Below are 22,434 nucleotides of genomic sequence, written 5' to 3' on the forward strand. Positions count from 1 at the left end.
CGCGAGCGTGTGTGGGCGCGCGCGGTGGCGTCGTTACGCGCGGGGATGGCGACGAGGGCATCACGACGACGACAACGGCGGCAGCGGCGCGGCCGATTGGAAGGAGTGGGAATCGTTTCGAGGAAGGGAGAACTCGCTATCGCGACATGGTGGGAGCCGCGAGGTGCGTGCGCGGTCGAGTCGTGCGGGCTGCTGTCAGTGTCAGTTGGTTCGCCGCGGCGACTTGTAGTGTCGTTGACGTGTAAACTGACTCCGTCGCTCTGGTCAACCAACGTTACGTTTTTCCGCGCGCATCTTGTCCACGTCGTGAAAACCGAAACCGAAAACAATACTTCTCACGATTTCCTTCGGCAATAACGGAACGGCCGGCACGTGAACATTCCTGCTGACGGAACAGCCGAGGGAGGAAACACCGGCTTGTGGCGCGAAGCCTTTTCCGGCTTCGAAAGCGGTTTGCCCGTCAACGGAGGACGGGCGACTCGATTCCTCGCGGCTTTATTCGCACGCGGAAAGCGAAGAGTTCGCGGTTGTTCTCTCGTGACGCGCAAATCGGCTACTGGTGACGTACGATTGCGGGTGCGATTGTTCAGGAAACGTAACGCGCACTTCTCGCATTATTCGGCGATTCTCCGCCCCCATCATCGAGATCAATACAGTACATCGATATACAGCAAAGCGGTTACGTGTAAGTGCGTACCCCGGAACGACGGGTACGTGCAGTAGATAGGCAAGACGTTCACGACGGCGAAACTCTCGGACCGGATATACATGTAACATTTGACCCATACTCGTATTGGACAGTACACTTCGATTTCTCGGCGGAAGATCAGTGAAACGTGCCGTGACCTAGTGTCCCCGACGACAACAAGGAGGAGAAGACTCGTACACGACGTAAGTACGAAACTCCGAAAAATCCCATCTACACCTCGTCCGCCATATGTTAGCCCTTTGTACTCGTTCCTCGCGGATTCGGCGACAGGATGGAGAAATCTAAAGAATCCGTTGGAAAACAAGTCTATTATCGCGCTCGACGTCCGTTTCATTAGTATGTCGAAATAAAATTTACGCGAAATTCGCAGTGCTCACCGTTTTAATCGAATCAAATTTCGTTTGTCGACAATTTTTCGCGAGGTAAACGATCGAAGGAGATCGAATGGCGTCAATAACATTCAAATCCTGGTCTTGAGTTCGAGAAACTCTGCGCGATTCGCATCCGTATGTAAACGATCGCGCTCTTTCTAGAAACGTCGCGAAGCGCACGCGCGCGACCTTTCGCGAATCCTCTTTCCTGTCTTTCGCCGAGTTCGAGGCGGAACTTTTCGCGTCGGGTTCTACGTGTCGATGCACCTTCGGGAAAACACGCAGGGTAAATGCACCGGTGCACCGGTGAACGATCGGTCGAGGAAGAATTCGAATCTTTTCATGGCAATAAACATGACGTTGACATTGCTGTCACCTATTTACCTTTCACGCGTCAGTCAACAGTCAAATTTTCGGATAATGCTAATTTCAAACGGCAAATATATTAAGAGGTAATAACAAAACAAAATTTTTAAACTGATGGAAGTATCGATAAATAGAGAAAATTTTCGAAATAACAGTTTTAGACCATGTAAAAATTTAACGATATAATTGTCGTGCTTTTCTCTTGAAGAATATGTTTTCTGTGATTTTATACATTTTGTACACAGCGCATAGATTCAATGACTATCCGCGCTGGTAGTTATCAATTATTTGTTGGTGCATCTACCCGACATTGTGTGCGAAATCAACGTTTCCTTCTTCTTGTGGGATAATTATAGGATGGTGGTTCACTTTACACAGTTCACTTTCACTTTGCAATTCAAATTAGCTCATGATGTCTCTCAAATGCGGAACCGATTAAATCTTGCAGATCCTTAAAAAGAAAGTTAGAATGATGTATGTTCCAAGCAAATGTATCAAATTCTTACGAAATATACAAATGCGTCAAGAAATATATATATTAATGTCATATTTAGATGATATTGAAATTTAAAATGTTGAAGCAATAACGAGAATTTTTATTTCAATGGAGTGGTACTTAGCTAGTTTTATATTCAACTAGTTACGAGCTAATAAATATTTAATGCATAGAAAACACACTTTATCACATTAAATTAAAAAAAAAGTTATAATACATAAGATAAATAAAATGCTGGTCAGTGATTATCAACGAATAGTCCATAAAATATTTTTTTTATATGAACTCTCCGGAAAGGTAAAGTTAATAATGTACAATTCGATCGTCTAAGCTTGCGTTGACAAGATGCGACGTTGCGATGTGAAGGAAGGAAATCGGATTAAAACGAGCGCGCGATTATGTCATTATGTGCATGTGATATTCCGTGGAATCGACTGTTTCGCGGGAATAGATTAGTCAAGGTCGCGGGACATATCTTGCAAGTTGCAATGCGAATCGGCGGGTCGCCGCGCCGGCAAGCGTCGTAATTTACGTACGTTAATTCATTCGTTACGTGCGATCGCGCACAGGCGGTGGTATTAACGCTGTGCCGACTTGTTTACCGTGTCTTTAACGAGGATATTCCATAATATGGTGAAATAATTATTACGCTGCAGCACGAGAGGTTATATATCGTGTTTACGCACAGCGAATTGGACGCATTCGTTTAATTGTCCGCAATTAATTTATACAAAGAAAACATTGCTTCGAGATTATCGTGTTCAATACTTATGTATTTCTGCGATATGTCTTGCATATAACTCAATGGAGACTATAAATTCATCAAAGCCTTTTATCACGCGACGATTTAAATTCAGATTGAAGAGAAAACCGCAGATCGAAATTATGTATGCCAATACTTACTGATGTTTAATTTTTAATACTACAACTTTTTTATGTAACACTCAACAGGTTCAATTGTTGACAGAGTTGGAAAACTTTTTTTTTTGCGAGGAGATTTAAATGAATAAAACGCAAAGTTCTGCAGATTGAATATACGAGTATATTTTTACACATACGGAAGATTTTATGACTAATAGCTAATCGTCTAGATAAAATTATGATTAATGACAAGCTGGCAAACAAGTTGCATCTCGCAAACTTAGCATTAGCACGGATTAAATTACATTGTGCCACATTTCCGTTTGCAATACACCACTCCAGGGGGAAAAACGATACGGCCGACGTTGCGTTGGCGCGAATGACGATTTACGAGCTCGCGAAATCGACGATCGTTTTTCGCTTCGCACTCCAATTGCAGCGAACAGTATGGCGACACGTTGCGAGCGATCGAATGAGAACGCATTACGTGCGAGAGCGATTTATCATCGTCATTCGATATATCGTGTACTATTCTGAGACAATCATGTACACAGGAAATACCTAAAATATAATAGGACACGTGCAGGCAATACCCAAAATACTCGTGTTTAAACATTGGAACTACTGATAACGCGATGAAAATGTCAAACTGAAAATAAACTTGTCAGTTGCAGAGATAAAATTTTTTCTCTGTATTTTTATTCGATATTTGTAAATGCCAATGGAATAGTGCGAGTGAAATACTTCACGCGCCAGATAGTTTTTTTTTACGCGCATTCGCTCGTCATTTTCTCATTGCGATCTTTTCTTAATCGTTTTAACATTGTTTGCACGGAGATAGATAACATTGTGTCGATTTATGTCACCTGTTTGCGGGAGGTGTCGGAAGAATCTTAAACAGATTTGTCAAGACCTTAATGCGATGGCGCGTGTGCAAATAACAAATACGCCGGCGAAGCGTCACATCGTTGATTACGTAGTCAACAGGTTGTTTCGCGCAAGAACGAAAGCTCGTTTAATTCAAGCAAAGTACGTTTATTCGGTGGTATGTGCGATATTAGAGATATATGCAATGTGGTTGTCTCGTAAGTGCAGCATCGTCAGAGAACTCACTTGTATATAACAGTTGCTCGTACACTGCAACAACTGCTTGAAAATCATAGTTAATATTTCAATTAAATAATTAATATATGCGGAAGTTAAATTCCACAAATAGAGCTATAGATGAAATGTTTATATCGCATAATTTACGTATTAAAAATTAATTAATTTTACATAACGATTTATTATCAGATAATATTTTAATAGATTTTTATCGAGGATTGATTTTTTTTTAGAGAAATTTAATACACTTTATAAGAAGAGAGCAATACATGTTTTTAAAATTATTAAATGATTTCTATAGTAGTTTGCGTTATCAGCATATATATAATTTGTTAAAAAAACAAGTCATTACAAACACTGCTGATATATGACAAATAAATTAGTTTCTGATGACTGGTGCAAATTATTGAAATACTTCCACTTAAATATGCATTCTATCTTGAGTCAACTTCAAACAGTGTATTTATCCTGCTAAATATTGAACGAATGCAAACATTCCGCGTCGTCTTTTATTATATTGTCACACCGACGTTGCATCATATTTGTTTCGACTCGGTGAGTATTTGGCGAGCGAGCGCATCGTCCGGAACCAGCTTCATTCCGGCCACACTGTATTACGATTCCTATTAAAGAGCGACACGAGATAGCAACGTGTCACGCTGCATGTGTTGCGCCGAGAGAGCTTCGTGTTATAATCTCTCGCCTGTTGAATTTTCCTGATCCCGGCCTTTCACTCACCCAAGCCACTTCCTCCTTTCTTCGCGAATCTCCTCGCGGGAATTGCATTATGATACATTCTCGGCGTTTTTTTTTTTTTGTTTTTTTTTGACCCTGCTTCTCACCCGAATTTCCGGTCGAAGATATCGCGCACGAGTTGTCGTAACGTTATATACACAACATATGTTGGATTCGTATTATCGCTCTGCAGATGCCTTTCACTTAATCGATCCGCCTAGTTTCCGCCTTTCGAGTTACGATGAAATGTTTTTTCTTGTCAATGCGACGTAACGACGTCTGGTATCGTGATTCATTGTAATCTTCTTTTTTTTTTTTTTTTTCGTTCGTCGTCCTCGGCACTATGCAACGGCGGTTAATTCGGAACGTGACGTGCTCGTCAATCGACTGGGCATGGTAATCTTCGCACTTAAACGGTCCAATCCCGCCTTTCACTCCCGCCGAGTACTTCCTCCTTTCTTCGGATTTTTTCATACTTTGCCATTCTCTTCGCTGCGCAAAGTTTTTTTTTTTCGAATTTCCGGTTTACGTTAACGTGATTGGATTACGGCACCGCCTATGTGAAGCCATAAATACAATTTACTACTTACTGAACTTTTAAATCAAAATAATTTTTCACTGCTACTGCAAGTGGCCTTTAGCGATAAATATAACAGTTTATTTCCGAGCCAATTTTTTTTATGATGTCATTTACGTAGGAGTAATTGATTTTCGCTTATCCACTTTGATAAACCTATAATCGGTGGCGCATATCAATTTGCAGCAGTATCACACATTCTGTACGTCATGCTAATTAATAATGCTGAATCCTTTTCGCACTGTTGCGCAATTCATTGATTATGTTTCTCGATATTTGAGCATGTCTTTCGCCAGTACTTCATGTCATAGTTAATAATGTAATCTTAAACGTGTTGCTACAACAATAACCGTGACTTTATTGCGACGTTAAACTTTACGTTATTAAACTTTACGTCCCATTTCTTTTATACTTTACGTCTTGCGTGTTTATCGAGTTGGATTTCACGCGCGATTTACACCTGTTATGCTTACGTGCTACTTTTGGCCGGCAAAGCGATACGATCGTGAATTTCAAAATCAACCGATATTTACTCACAGATGCTCTTTTCAAAAGTTACATGGTCGGAGTATTTGAACCCGAAATCGTACGGGTTTCTCGATCGGTTCGTCGCGACACACGCGCAAAGGCCAAAAAGTTTATCGTATTTTTACAGATGGACAGCTTTACGATCGATGTATCTTCTTGAAGCGACGGAACTGTATTTATTTTTGCATGTACACCGTAAATTCGCGCAATTCGGCATTACATTTTGCAATATATCGTTTTATCGCCACGTTACACCTCCGCGGATATTTACGCTCTTTATGGCATGCTCGCCTCGCCGTTTCTTCGCGATGCCGTCCTAATCACTGATCGAACTTCGATCTTCGGACGGACTTTGCGCGACTCGACCTATCGCTTTTCTAATTAGACACGTGATGCATCGACGCTACGGAAGCTTTTAAATGAGATGGTAATCGCTCACGTTTCTAATTTTCACGTGATCAATATACATACGGCTCTACGTTTTTACCAGTTTTCGATTATTGTGTCGCGTAACTCGTACAAATTTCCAAAAAATATCTCGGAGTCGAATTTGAATCTGTCGAATTTATGACCAAAAGCCCGGGGAGCGAGAAATCTAAGGCTATATTTTACACGATTATTCTGCACGTTGTCTAAAGATTCAGTAGCCTTCCTCGCGATTCTTTTATTCATAACTCCAACGTTCGTTACTCATCATTATTAATAGATCACCCATGCGCCCCGCACATAACTCTTTTCTGTGCGCATAATCTTTCTCCTGCATATTAAGCTTAATAAATCCGACTCGGCAAGCGACAATACGCTGATCGAATGTTCCAGAACGGGCGATTATATTACGCGAAACAATGGTGCGAGATACGTCCGTTTGATCAAACGAGTCATTTACTGCTACGCCGCGCCGCATCGCGCTATATTGATGTAGGCGTAATAAGTTGTGTTTCTCGAAAATATCAGCGATCTGCGTTGTGCAACGGCTTTATTTGCAACACGTGCTGCGCGGCCGATTCTCGTAGCTCGATGTCATCACTTTTATTATCCTGAGGAATCCCTTCGTCTCGTATCTGCAAACGGTTAAGTCAGCAATTTCTTTATTTAAAATATTTCAATAATTTACTCAATAAAGTCTAACAACAAATTGCCAAATTGTTATCAACATTATAATTATTCGATAAATTTTGAATTAAATAATTACGGAAATTCCTCGATCTTCTAAGCACAAGAATTAATTTTGATTCGCAATTTGTCGTCTTCACAATTGGAAATGTTTTCTGGTCGTTCGATTGTCCTTCTGTTGTTTTTCGCAGATTGTGTTTATGTCTTATTCTGCTAATCTGCTTTCGAACAACTTATAAGTACAACGACGACATTACTCGGCTTGTCGAAGGTCAAGTTTTGGAATTTGTGTAAACGGTTACATATAAAGTACCGGTTACACACGAAGATTGATGAAAATTCATGCAATACTGCCAATAAGAATACATTTGTAATTTAATTATATGCAAATACGTGTTATCTTTTAGACAATTGAATTGTCTGCAGCAGTTTTAAAATTTTTGGATGCGGAATTTTAGTATTCCATTAAATTTTAATTAAAATGTGGTCTATCCGGAAACACAAGTCTATTAAGATAATTAAATATTCTCGCAAACTTAAAAAATAGCCGTTTTAATATTGATTAAGATCAATCAATGAATACATTCTTTTCGTTGTTTTATGGTTCAAATTTTTAACCATTAATGGTTTAAAAATACACTCAATATATCGAACATCGTAAATATGTACGAATAACAAATTTAGAATGATAAAATTCGCAGACTTAAAAAATAAAGAATTGGGAGAAAAAACAGAGGCAAGTCACTTCATTGGTTTCGTGCGATGATATTTAATTTTGACATTCCATTCCTGTGTATACAAGCTTTATTATTTTTTAATACTGGACGAACATACGTATGCGCTGATAATTTACATTATTTCCAATTTACTTTCACGTAAAAATGCGCTGATTATTTACATTATTTTCGATACTTTCACGTACAAGTCGCCGATCGCTGATTCAGTCGATGAAAATCGTATGCGAATATGGAGTAACGCAAGGGTTAATTATTTCGAGGTCGTTTCAACATGCAACGCATGAGTAAGATATATTCGCTACTGTGTATTTATCATGGTTAGCCCACGTTCACATTGTTACAAAACCGGCGCTCGTGCGCACGTCTTCCTTGACATTAAAATGTGCACTTACGTGCGTTCCATCATGAAAGCGTAATATCTCCGCGCCCACCGTTCTCTTTCATCTTTCTCGATCGCCTTCACTCTCACTCTTTTATCTTTCTTCTTCCTTTTTATCGCTCGTAATTGCAGCATAATGCGAACGACGGCGAGTCAAATGCGTCTTTCGTTCCAGAGAATCGCGATAAAAATTATACCATTATTTATGTTGTCATCTGTGTCACCAAATTATATGGCAAATAAAAGTAATGAACATCAGTGGTTATAAATATGTATTTATTTCGTGCAATGTGGTTTGGGATTAAAAAAAAAAATAAAAGCAAATAAATTTTATATTCTTGATATGTAAAAGACGTGATATTTAATCCGGACGGAACGTTCATATGCGTGAATTTGTGAATTGAGCGCGTTGCTTAATTCTGTATTGTTCGTCTAGAATTCTCGTGCTCCGAGTGCGTTCTCATATTTTTTCCCTTGACTTCATGTGATTCTGCATAAATTGGGTTGCCTTTTCTCATTCTCACATTTAGTCGAGTGTTTTATCAACGCTGTTTAAGTACGCTGCGCAATTCAAGTTACGTTGGATGTGTTCTTTTAATCATATTCTTTTACTTTTTCAAACGAGGGAAAACTGCTGAAAACACCAAAGTTTTCGTAACTCACACATATTTTATCTTACGTGAAGTCTACAATTAAAAAATAAAATGCCAAAAATAGATACGCATTTTTTTTTAGAATAAAAGTTTACTAATCCAGATTTAGAGATCCAAGTTGCTAATGCAATGTTTATTTAATTTTGAATTATTTTCTGCTTTGGCTTATACATTACTTTCGAACTTTACTTTTTGATAAATTTTTAACTTGAAACTTAATTACCAAGTCTTTTGAAGTCACGCGTTTAAAAATTGTGAAAACAACACGATCAAATATTGATTGAAAAAAATGAAAATCGAATGAAAATCGATTAAATTGGTTAAAAATAGTCTTGGCTTCTAGTTTGCTGATGCCTTATGTATATTTATCACGTTAAAATTGACTTCGATTTGATAAATTGCTTGGCAGTATGGTGTTGCATATTGCAGCATTTTCTTTATCTTGTCCGAGATCGAGTGTTATTAATGAAGCGAGGCGTGTACTTCTTGTTTACGAGCAATCGCATTGCTTCTCTTTTACTGTTGCAATATTATGCGTTTGATGTCATTGATGGCTGTCTCTCTCTCTCTCCTTTTTATTTCTCACGGTCGAATATCACGTGTTCGTTGTCCATTAGGTCAAGTGCGACTGCGAGTATCATTAAATATATTTCGTTTTTACCTATTTTCTTTCTTTGCCCGCGCGCAAAAAGTGCGCGTATTCGTTCCCGCTGACTTTTTTTATTTCTCCGACCATTACTCGCTTGTCCAAGTTAGCCATGCTTTCTTGTTCCGCCGGTGGCTACCCTCCTCATTATTTTTTATCACACAAAAAATATCGCACAAAAGTTTATTTTCTGACTACCTTTTAGTGCATCAGTGAACTCGGCACTCCCACACGTTGCTCGAATAAGACAAAGTCGCCATCGTAACTTTGTTACGATTCGGACGAAATGTCCTGACAAATTGTCTCGAATATCGGAGTTAATAAAATGCAGAGAGATTAATGACGATGTGCTGCGCTATCGTATTTTGCGTTACACAATAGTTGAACTTACTTACAACTGTATTTGATCGATGAAATAAATTGATTCAGTTAAGTTTTTACTTATACGCGTCCACCATGCGCCAGAGATATAAAAATATACATTCTATTGAAAAAGATTACTTTTTACACTCATATGTTGTCTTTATCGAAAAAAGTACAGCCTGATCGCCTATTACGCGTTATTAATTATCTACAGTCGACGCAGTTATAAAATAATTACGATGAATATAGTTATTGACATCGAGTGTAATTTTAAAAATGAATTCTACTCGCGCACAGATCATGCGAGATTACAGACGATGTTTAGCCAACCGTTTAATTTTATAATAGAGCTCATTTACCCGTCATGCTATTACGATGAAATTATTAAGTCTTGGCATAAAGATTAGATGCTTTTGCATAATCTTTATTTTACTCAGCGTTTCCAGTTAAAGTTCTTTTGTGTAGTTAACTTGCACGCAATCTAACTTTACACGTGGAAATATTAAGACACGCAAATTGTACTTCGACGCAATCGCAGAAACGTTCGTGCTGTGAAGTTATTTAATCGTAAAGATTAATTAATCATCGTCCATTTAATGTATCGCAATTTAATATTGTAATACTTTAAACAATTCTGCTTTTTATCAAATCTTTAAATCCGATTTAATTCTCGATAGTCTCTTAAAGCCGATTAAATAACGATAAAATTAATCGAGTATTAATTGATATGCGCAATATATATATATTTAATTAATATATATAAATATATATATATATTTAATTAATGCGCGATATATATGTTTAATTAATAACCTATCTGTTTTGTTATTTCGATGAATAAATATATAATTAAATATTAACGTTTCAGCCTTGCAAATAATTTGTTAAAATATCGTTGCGAGTGCATCGCTGAAAAACACAGAGCCGCGCTTCTGATGCAAAAGGGCAATTTCAAAGCTCGCCTACTCGCTTATTTCACTCAACTTACTTTGCTAAGTTATGACATCTTTAAATCTACCAAGTTTCCTGTTTGCCAGGAAGCAATTAACCTTATATCCAATCGCTGTACTTCTGTCTGAGGAGCAAGTTCTTAATTGTGATTAGATTCACCTTCTATTCTATTCTACTTATTTGACACCGGGTATAATTCTTAAGTATACAGATAAAGTGTCATTTGTATTTTTTCTTTTTTTTTCTTTTACGAATCGTCCTTTCACATTAATTGAACTTGCGAAAGAACTAACTAATTGTGATCGAGTCAATCGAGAACAAACGGCTGATACAATCAGTTCCGGCAGATATTTTCGCTTCGACCGAGACGGAAGTCTCGAAGGGATCAATCTTCAGTAGAGATAGAAAGTTAAGATAGGATCTTCTGAAGGATTGTTTTTTTTTTCTTTTTTTCTTTTCTTTTGTACATGTCACCTTGCCATACTTATCGCACGCGCTATTTACACTCTACATCAGCTTTGTCGTATAATTTTGCCATGATAGATTCTGCTGAGACGGTTCTAAAATGTCGAGGCTGCAATAACTGCAAAAAGGAAAGGTGGTCGAAACTGGCAGATCAGGTTGACGAAGGTCGTGCATCTTAAAGCCTATCTTAATTTTTTTGTTGCCTTTGTTGCAACACAAATAAAGCATTAAAAAAAAGCTCGAGAGAATGAATATTATCGCACACACAAGTTTTTGTCATCTGGACTTAGATTGAAATGCATTTTATTTAACATTTATTACACAATCCGTAATTTAATATTTAAATTATCAATTTGTGTTAAAATAAAATTAATATTAAATTATTTATTTTCGTCTCCAAATTGCTCTCGGCGATCTACGATTACTATGTGACGTTGTGTGCTCAGGACACCTTATACATTTAGAGCGCCAAAGTAAGACGTAAAGCGCGCGCACGGGCGTTCGAAACTGGCGACGGCCGTCTAAGGTAAAAGTGCATAATTAATGTCTATCTAAATACGGCGACTGAGATGAAAGACTTACCTTTCGGCGCTCGGACTTAGTCACGCGCGGCCAATTAGAGGCTGGTGAATGTCGGGCGCAGCGGAAAACGGCCCCGAAAGTGGTCAGGTTGAATTGCGCTATCGTGAGTATCTTTTTTTTTTCTTCCTTCGTCCTCCGCTCCTGTCACTTCGCGCCTTCCTGCCTATATCCTCTTTCTCGATCGTCTTTCTGCCCGGCCTTGATGGGCCGACGCTTATATTTCTTTACCGTCGCGGTTTCGCCATCGATCGCGATCACGTGTCTCAGGCGTGTGAAACGTGTTTCCTCCACATGCACATTTCTTTTTTTTCCTCCCCCCCCCCTCCTTTTGCGCACGCACAATTGGAGCGTGCAGCATCGTTCGACTGATAGGTGATCCTAAGTTGTACGATAAAACGTGGAAAGGAGCCGTTCGCGGCAAGGCTGCGTTCTTATATGAATTTCAAACCTTTTGATGCAGACTTAAAGTGGCAATTTTTGAGTAATTGAGTGGCCGGTAATTAAATTATATTCTTAAAGAGATTTTAAGCGTGTCGTAACAAAGAGTTTCTTTACCAAAACATCAATGTCATGAAATTTGAAAAATATCGCTGCTAATAATACACATATTCCTGTCAACGTTTTACGATAAAATCTGCTTTAGCAAAGGATAATATTTATCTACTTATACGTATACGTAATCCGCGTGTCTACGTAACATTAAATTTATTTATATAAATACAACGTATCACTACTTGCAGCGTATTATTATAGTGTTCGCCTCAGCGAAATATCGGTAGGCGTTGAGATGCATTAAAATATACGAAATTGCATATTACAAGACAATATTGCATAAGGTGTGAGATGTGAAACTAGAATCGTATCTACGCTATTTGAAACCCACGGCTGTGTCTCGTACAACTTAACGTAGTTCCGAAAGCGCGGCTTATTTCGGAGTGTTCAAATTATCAATTATGCTAATGAGCAGCAGTGAAATATTAGCGAAATGAATTACGACGTAGATATAGCGAGAATGGTATAAAACATATAAACGATTTCAGTAAGATGTTGTAAGTTCATTATCTCGAATTACGTTTGTTTAATCCTTAATGACTTTCATATTATACTCGGCTATTCGTAACTTTGTTGTAAGATTCATACAAAAGTAGAACATTGCAAGAGCTGATCGATAACGAATACGAGATACACGCGCGGGGTCGTGTTAGCCGCACACGTTTCACTGATCAGCTTGCTCGTTCTTGTCGTCATCGTGCTTAAATGCGAGAACGCTCCAGTTCAGCCCTGCAAAAGGAATGTGACTAGTTTTCAAGGTTCACCGGCACGTACCAGGACGCAATATGCACGTGGAAACGCATGCGAGCGCTGAGCAATAACCGATCTCGTTATGATTGGCAAATCGGGTGTATAAACGATTACTGTGCATTTTTTCTTCGATCGCATGGCTTTTTTCTCCTCTTTAGCACTATTTGTCTCCTCGTGCAACACGACTGAGGCTGTTTCTCTTAGCTTTGACCCATAAACCAGAGATGACAGAGATTTCTTCACACAGCTTCGTTTAGCTCAGTCAAAATTGATTTAAAACGAATAAAAAATGTATAAAATTTTATTTTTGAGAAAGGTAATTTTTTTGCCAAATTATCTTGAAAAAAAAATGTAATTTGTCGTTGCATGTGTCACAAACGATAAAATGGAGAGATGAATGCTTTTTATACGTCGAGATATTAAGCTTCGCGGAATCTCTTCGGGCCATCAAGCGAGTGCGCGCTCTCATCTGGCGGCGCGTCGTTACTGTCTCTTTCTATGTCTATTTTACGGTTATTTCACAAGCTTCGCTCGTTGCGTCACGAAGTGCGCGATTGTGGCGCGTTCCCTTTCCCGCTGAAATCCACGCGATCGTTCGGGCATCCAGGAAATTCGTTTCAATCGGTCGCCGCTGCCTGGCCGCGAAATCCGCGCGTGAAGAGAAATCGCGTCGACATCGAGAGCGTTCTTTCTTGGGCATATGTGGGAGGAGCAGCAGCAACCGCGCGTCTGTCAAGGTCCTCGTATATTCTTATCGTGGTGGCGACGCGCACTAAGTAGCGTGTCCCACATCGGTGGATCCACGAGGTCGCATAATCCGCAAATACAACGCTGATTATAAGTGTTTTTAAAAGCGTACGCGTCGAAATGTAAATCAGATTAGATAAATCCCGAAGAAATCTGAAATAGTGTTTTTGCGATTGAAAAACGATCTGAATAACTCCGAGAATAATTTAAATCGATTTCCCCATGAAATTCAAAGATTGAATATCTGTGTCGTTTTTGATGGAAAACGTTTACAAAGAGTTGACCGTTAAATTTTTTTCTACATATTGCGTTTTACTTTATTTTATTTTTTAATTTGCTGTTTCATATCGTTATTCGTTGGTTCGCCATAGATAAAGTTATCGTGAATATGATGTGATGTCACATCGACATTAAAACAAAATGATGTCACTCTTATCGATGTTGTTTTCATGGTGAACAGATCAACACGAACGATCTTTTTATCACGTGTGGAATTCCATTTGTCAGTGTCTCGTTTATCGGCATGATGTCAAATCAAGTGCTGAAATTCTTCAACGACAATGTCAGACACTTGATACCTATTTCGATTATCATCTGTTTCATGGATTAAAAATTAATAACTCCCCCCGGACGACCTAGTATTTATTTAAACCTATAATGAGGATTTGCATAAGCCATTATGTTTTCGTTTATGTTATATTTAGATATTCTTTTATTTATTAGATCTATTATACATATGATTTTTTTGTTCAAAAATAATAGACGTCGTTAAAAGTAAATAAAAATGTTTAAACAACAATTTATACAGCAATTCAAAATTACTTGTAAAAATATCAGAGCTTATTTAAAAATTATAATATTATTATTATTTTAATAATTTGTTATTGACTAATACTAAAGTAATACGAAATTATTACTATTTTTATTAGATTTACTAAAACTATTAGGATATAAATTTTTAGTTAACGATTTGTGTCTCATTAATCATCGAAGTTGAGAAACAAACTTGTATTATATAAACTTTTCTTTGCAATATAAGTATATTCACCGCCTGTCATAAAATTTGAATTAATGAATAGAAAAGGAGCCTACACACACACACACACACACACAATATCTAGTATTGCTTTTTTCAAACGATAATGTTTTGCTTTAAAAGATTGTTTTTTGTTATATTATTTCGCACACTTTTACTTTATACATATTTAATAAAATATGCGATATATATATGCTTTGGTCGTGTGAAAAATTTTAGAAACTTTATATAAGTTTCTGCTTTAGATTGCCTCTCGACTTAAATCTATTTTATGGGTATCTATTCCTTATTTCTTCGCCTGTTACGAATGCAATGATTGAATTCGTATCGCGAGACGGTGAGAGTGCAGTGATTTGCGCATTCTCAACTACTCGGACGCCGCTTAGAGAGCGCTCGAATTGCTGAGATCCATTTTCACTCTCGGTTGCTTAAACGTGATCGAGCTAGAGCTTGAGAAACAAAGAATAAACTTTACTTAAGTTAACTTTTTAATTGGGAACTTTTTTATTTCAAGTATTTCAAGTTCGTGCTCTAACTTGTTGCCAGACAAAATGTGGCAATAAAAGTAAAAATATAAAATCAATATATTGTTTAGTAAAAATATTTAATATTGTTTTTATATTTTTATTCATTTCTTCATAATTTCTGAACAAACAAGTGCATTATTTATATCGAGTATCATAGAAATAGGTATATTGATACTCTCGTTATAGATTGGCTTTTCTTCAAGGTTCCTTATCGTGCACTCGTGTTTTATCGTATCTTAGTGTCTTTCCAAAAACATCTAATGTATTAAAAAGTAACGATAAGTTGTATTATTCCGCTCTAATTTAAAAAATTTTTTTTCTAAGTGTTCGAAGTCTCACGCAGTGCCGTGGCGAAATCGTTGGTGTAATCTCGGCTCGCAGCGCGCTCGGCGACCGTGATAATAAATAAATGGCGACAGAGATAGGCGCGAAGAAATGGACCACGAGCGGACGAGCGATAAACTTCTCCGCACACTTCCTCGATATCGTTGCGAGCGGATTTGTAGGCGGAACCCACTCGCTGGCGCGTCCGCAAATAAGCCGGCGTTTGCCTATTATAGACACGCGATTACGTTTATTATGCAGTAAGCCGTCGCGAAAAAGTTTTACTTCTCAACATTATATAACGAGTTTATTTCATACTGACGCGGCGAATTGACGCTATAAGTGCTGCATTAACATTGTCTTCATACATTATTTAAAAACCTGCAACTCGCTGGATCTCGACAACAATGTCGACGATTAGTCGCGAATACAATAATTAAACGGCGTTGCGTTGCGTTGCGTAAATGTATTAATCATCCATTCGCAGCAGATTTGTTCATCTCCTTTTCTTTTTTTGTCTCTACTAGATCTACAAGCGTAATGATAAATTCGCGTGTTGTCTTTAAAATCCAGAACTGTAACATCGCGAGAAAATAATGTCTCGCGACATTGTTCTACACTTCACACTCTCGTTTGCGGGTGAAACGAACCTACTCATCGAGTGTTGACTCTGCGTGCACGCTACTCATTAACTTCTCTTACGAATTAACGAGTCTCTAGAAACTATTAACCTCTCGCAGAAATGTGTAAATGTCAAATCTTTCGAAATATTTCCTTTTTTGGTATTCTCGGTTATTTGACTATTGCTTTCTGTATATTTTTGTTTTTATACCGTGCGCGATTTACTCACAAATTTATTGCATAAAATACTGATGTTGGAATTTTATTCTACAAAGATACGGAGATATATTGAATGCTATGGTTTTATCATTTTTTAAATCATTTTTTATCTAAAGTTCTGAATATCTTGTTTTTATATATGATTTGGTACATTTTTAAGATACTTATACATCTAAATGAAATAGCAACATTTAATTATATAACATGATGCTCTTCAAAATATGTTCAGAAAAACAAACATAATACGAACGTATTTTGTCGAACGCGATATTTTTGGAAGCAGAAATAATTCTATGAAATTATTTCACACTTTCACTGCCAATGTATCACCATTGATGACAAAAACAGTTGTTGTGCAAACGCAAAACGGCAGTGAAAGTATTAAGCGAGTTTGCTAACATTTCTTGATTCCATCTAATCATAAGTAATTGTCGTTCCCCGCTTTTTCGACATCTATAATTTATACAATCGTGATTTGCGAAACGATTTTATAAAACTCGCGTTGCGATTGATTTTATTGTATTACATTATGGAAATAAGTAAGTATATACTTGGATTTAACGTGCAAATGTAGTTTTATGTTTCGTATATATTTCGCCAATAGTGTGGGAAACATTTCATGTAGAAATATTTTATATTCTGGACATATTCATGTAGAAGTGGCCTGCGATTGGTTTCACTCACAACGTTCACATTGAATTGCTTCTGATGGCTATAACATCAGTAGTTAGATGCCCGCAGTGAGAACAAACGTCGAGAAAATTCTGAAGTGAGGCACATTATGAAAAGAGAGAAGTACGCACGTATTACATAACAAAAAGGTTTCAAAATATTATCCATGCGCGCAGTACATGTGTATTGCTAAACTCGTATGAGTTAATTATGGCCATGCCTTCTTTTTCCACCGTTGAAATATAAACTTAATAGAATTGGCCTTCAAGCCTGCGATCAACTAATTATTTATCATTATGCCATACTCAAGACGCTACATAGTTTCAGACACGATATAAAACTCTATAGAGCATTCGCATAAGATTCCATTCCAAAATCATCGATAATTGATTCTATTTTGTATTAGGAAATAATTTTGCAACATTTTTTCTAACGCAATTCGTATCAAATCAGGGGACGGTCAGGGGCACACTTTTATAGATTCTTTTAATCCTCAGCTCTCGTAACTCTTACGCTCAATCCTTTGTTTTGATCAATATGTTTATATAAATAAATGCATATAAATTTTTATTTTATACAGAAATATATAATCTGGTTTAAGAGACCTATAAAAGTTGAATAAAATTTTTAAATAGCGTACTAAACATTTTTAATTATACGCCAATGGTGACGAAAGTAGAAATCATTCTTATTTTTAAGATGTTATTAAAATTATATTTATTTGATCGCATTCTTGTACAATGAAACGTTGCCGTAAGAATTAATAATATATATGTATTATATATACATACGTATTTTTATTTCATATCGCGTAAAATTGTTAGGAATCTCTCTTTTCTGAGAACGAGACGAGAAGTGTAGCGCGAGATGAAGGGAGATTACTTCCTGGTTGCTATAACGTTCGCTTTCTTTGTTTCGTTTGAGAGCGAAATCTGTGAGGGAAAAAGGCTGGCTCGCGCGCATTCGAGCGCTCATCGCGTGAAAGTACGAGCCTAGTTTATCTGGGCAACAATGTTGCAGTATTATGGCTGCCACCAGAACCCGATGCTTACCGCGAACGTGACCTTTTTCTGGTATTTAGGATAGCCGAGACATTTGCACAGAAGATACTTCACCGGTGTTCTCTTGCGCAGGCCGCAGAATCAATCTTCCATGACATTCTTTCTTGGAATAACATTAATGACAGTGATGACAGAGAGAGAGCGATGTACCGTCACGTTCGCCTCGCAAAATTCTTTGGCGGTGTTCATCACTTTGCCTTATCAATAAACGAAGTTAAGCGGCATGTAAACACCTGATGATTTGAAGCGCGAAAATTACTTAATACATACTTATAGCTAACTGCCGGTCGTTAATTTACATCGTCTGCTTGGCGCCCCGCGAAATCGATATCATGATGAATGGGTGGATCGCGAGCGTAACGAAATCATATTACGAATGCAAATAATATAAGGGAGTTCTATTCGTGCTCGATAATTAAGTGATAATTATTCATTCGTATCAATCTGTACAAGCTGTTATCAACATCAGCGACCGGTTGCATAAGGAATCGTGATGGTATTGGTGGTTTATTATGGCTGGTGTGATTTATGTCGCATGTACGTTGTTCGTGTGCAATCGATCTGTGTAAAAACTTGAGTTCTTTGCTCTTTCACTATTTACCTGCTCTCTGAGGAATTACTATACATATTGGTGAGACACAACGTAATATACGAGCAGGGATTCTCAAACAGGAGTTTATTTGAATTGAAAAAATTTACGAAGAAATATACTTTTTTATTTGAAAAATTGCTTTGAGAAATATAATTTTTAAGAAATATTATATCGATTATTTTAAATTTATTATGAAAGAAAATTATTTATCCAATAAAGTAAATTAACTTTATATGCGTAGAAAGCATGAGATAAAGTTAAAAATATAAACACTATATTAGACGCCAAATATTTATAGGATTCGCGACCGGTCGTTATTTTTTTACGTTCTTCTTAAAGAAATAAAAATGAAAACGATAACTCAGAAAATTCTACAAATAGCGTTGTTTACAATACAATTAGATGCAGAGGTAGCTATTCAAGGAACACAAAGAAAAATTGTTGAACTGAAAGAGATAGTCAGAAGTTCGGGTATCTCTGCCGTAAAAGGAAAGATATGGAAACCACTTTAAAACTATAAAGCTATAGAGCTTAGGTAATGAGACTCGCGCGTACAAGTGGTATATAACGTAATCGTCGAAGGCATGCACGGTAGAAATGTCCGCTGCAGGAGCGGCGGACTCACCGTCGATTTCGAGTGTCGCACGATCGACCGACAAATTGATAACGATGCAAAGCTATGCTAATAGACAAATCGTTGTCGTTGGTGAAATTCCGGCGGCGCAACGCCGTCGATAAATTCACGAGTTTGCGTGCTGCATCGAGGACGTGCGTTCACGTAAGTCTTCGATACTTTTATGCAACGTTACAGCGTAATGATCACCGGGCTAATTAGGTTGAGCTCGTCAAGTGTTTTAATCCGTTCGACTGTACCGACGGATTTAGTTAACGCCATTTTGGCGACATCACAGTGATTTATTTAGTCATTCAGAACTAATGAATAATACAGGTACGATCTGATCTAAGCTACGAATGAATTGATTTTTAGGCACCGTTGAGAATAATGTGCAGTCATCATGATTAATTTAAGGCATTTTATGTCGTTAAATCGGTTACATCGATTTTTTTTTGCTTTTACTGTGACAGATTTTTTTATTTTCTTGTTTTTGCACTTTAGCAAATGAAATAATTTATTCTTCGGTGTGTTTAATCGAGAATTTCCAAAGTCTTGTACTAAATTCAATTAATATAATTTTATTTTACGAACAAATACGAAGGTTGATTTAGACCGTTTCTCTCGACCGTGCAACTGTCGAGTGACTCACGAAATTGCACAGCGATTGCGCAAATTGCCTCAATTATTTTCAGCCGGCTCCATCGATGACGTAGAACTTGCTTGCCCGTAATTATTCCTTGTCGAAAGAGATTACAAGATTAAAGTTGACCACGAGATATGAACTTTATTGAATATTTTACGCGTCTCACAATCAGAACGAAAACGAACATATCTACGAGATTTTCTAGTACCTTTTGCGAGTAATCACAAATTCATATGAAGCAACGTTATTTGCGCGAATTAACAATATTCTCTCAGCACAATTTCACTTAAATTACACAATACTTTGATAGCATTAGACATTTATCGGTAAAAATAAGTTACGATATATTATATATCTATATTGGAAAGATGTACATGCGGTTTCACTCGGGGATCAATTTATTATTGAAAATTATGATTCGAAGCATTCGACAGAACGTAATCTTTTATTACGCTGTCGTGCTACTTGTTGAAGATCGAGGCTGTTGTACCGGGAGGGGGCCGCAACATCAAAATTGTACCGTCACGTACGATGACAAGCAAAATGAAACTCGAGGAGTCGCCTTTCACGAAGTGTTTACGATGGTGGAACAAGACGTCGTCTTTGACGCGTTGTTTACGGAACAGACAGTCTGATTCTGTTACAGTTACACTCGTATGAAATTTATCCGATTGACATTGAAATTTTCGATTTATCCGATTGTTACTACAAGTCTTCGAAAGGCGAGGAATAATAAGATATTATGTTATTATATTGGATTATTACAAGAATTGTTGAATTATATATATTTATTTTATTTAATGACTATAATTGTAATATTTTTTATTTTCATTGATGCATCGATCTAATTATTAATTATCAATCTTTGAAATTATTTTATTTCGCAGTAGGATTAATTATAAAGTAATTTAGGAGTCTCGTTAAGGAGAAATCATTACATTCGAGAAAACTTGACTTGCGCTTTGCGTATCGATAGCACTATCACAAGTACTTTAGTTGAATAGTTATGTAATCGCAAAAAAATCGCGATAAACATGAACGATATTCAAAATACACGACATACAACGGTAATTTTATGTACAAAACAAATGCGGTCATCACGGTGCTGATGCTCAATTTTGTGCGCGCAATTTATGGTGTCGAGTGTTGCAACCTATTGCGAAACGGATAATTAGCCGTGAAGTAAATTGCGGATTTCGGAGAATCCATAAAAGTGTCCGTGATTTCGCGCGCGGTCAGAGCCAACCGGATTTTTGCGCGTGTGTTTTACGTTACAGCGAAGGTTGCGCTGTAACGCGCTCTCCATGCGTCGTTTTTGTTTTGCCACGCAAGGTTGTCTGCTGGCAGAGGGCCCGCGGCTATCACGGGAGGAAAAACGAAAGGGAGAGAAGGACGGAGAAAAGCCCCGCGCAAGACAGAGCAGCTGGTCTCTGGTCTTTTATCCTGTTGCGCGGTGATTTCGTGTTGCGTGCACACCGGGTACCATTGTTTTACTTTGGGAACTTCCTTGTTGCCAGAAACGTAACGTATCACGCTCGCGTCGCACCACCAGTTTCGCTTTGCTGCGACGTCACGTTTCCACTATCAGTCATTGTGTTCACCCCACTGGCAAAATTGGACTATTACCAATTTGTGCATATGTATGCGTGTGTGCCTTGCATTCGTTTAAAAGGCAGCTGAATTGCAAACATTGTGCGCAATTCTTTTTATTCTTACACAAATACGCCTGGAAATGATTTATATATTTATTTGTATTATTTTCTAATTGAAAATAGTAATAATATAAATATAATTTGATTAAAAAAAATATTAGTGCTTTAACTTCAGACTTTTAAAATGATGATATAATTAATGAAAAAGGTTTTATCGAGATGTATTATTATTAAAGAAAAATGGAGATTTAAATTTTCTCGTATAGTCATAAAAGTGTACAGACGACTGTAAATGTCTTTGCTTAAAGATGGATATTGGAAAAAAAAGACTTCCAGAAAATTACTATGATTAATGTTGCTTTGACTTCGAGGAACTCAAGTGACATTATATAACTTTCGAGAAAGATACATTACTCGGTAAAAAGAAAACCAAAGCATTAAATGCATGTGTATTTTGCATATGTCGGAAGAAAAATTTGACAATAAATAATAATTGATTCACGAAGACAATCTTTTCCTGAATAGATAATAAAAATTCGGATTTGTCGTTTAAAATCTCGCTTTACACGTCATATAGGTATGTGTATTATCTCTATGACATAATAGACTTATTTTAAACCACATTTATTTTATACCACGTCGAAATTTATTACCCACAACCAGTCGTCGTTTTTTTTTCTGGTTACCGATTGCCAGGCTCGCTTGGACGGAAGTCTGATAATCGTATGTGCGTCAACAACATTCATGCTTGTGTGCGCTGCGCTGTTACGCAAGCCGAAGTTTTCA

General features: G+C 37.3%; 1 protein-coding gene across 4 annotated transcripts in view; it reads left to right on the top strand.

Moving 5' to 3' along the window:
• The window catches only part of LOC105673872 (terminal nucleotidyltransferase 5C), a 105,840-nt gene that overhangs the window by 50,021 nt on the left and 33,385 nt on the right, over positions 1 to 22,434 (top strand). The window contains exon 1 of one of the 4 annotated variants that reach the window (XM_012369822.2): positions 174 to 891. The exons of the other annotated variants lie outside the window; for them this stretch is intronic. The gene's annotated coding sequence lies outside the window, so the exon portion shown is untranslated. Of the gene's footprint in view, positions 1 to 173; positions 892 to 22,434 lie in introns of those variants that run through there. 4 annotated transcript variants of the gene reach the window in all.

The sequence above is a fragment of the Linepithema humile genome, chromosome 2 (genome assembly GCF_040581485.1).
Source record: "Linepithema humile isolate Giens D197 chromosome 2, Lhum_UNIL_v1.0, whole genome shotgun sequence".
NCBI classification, from domain to species: domain Eukaryota; kingdom Metazoa; phylum Arthropoda; class Insecta; order Hymenoptera; family Formicidae; genus Linepithema; species Linepithema humile.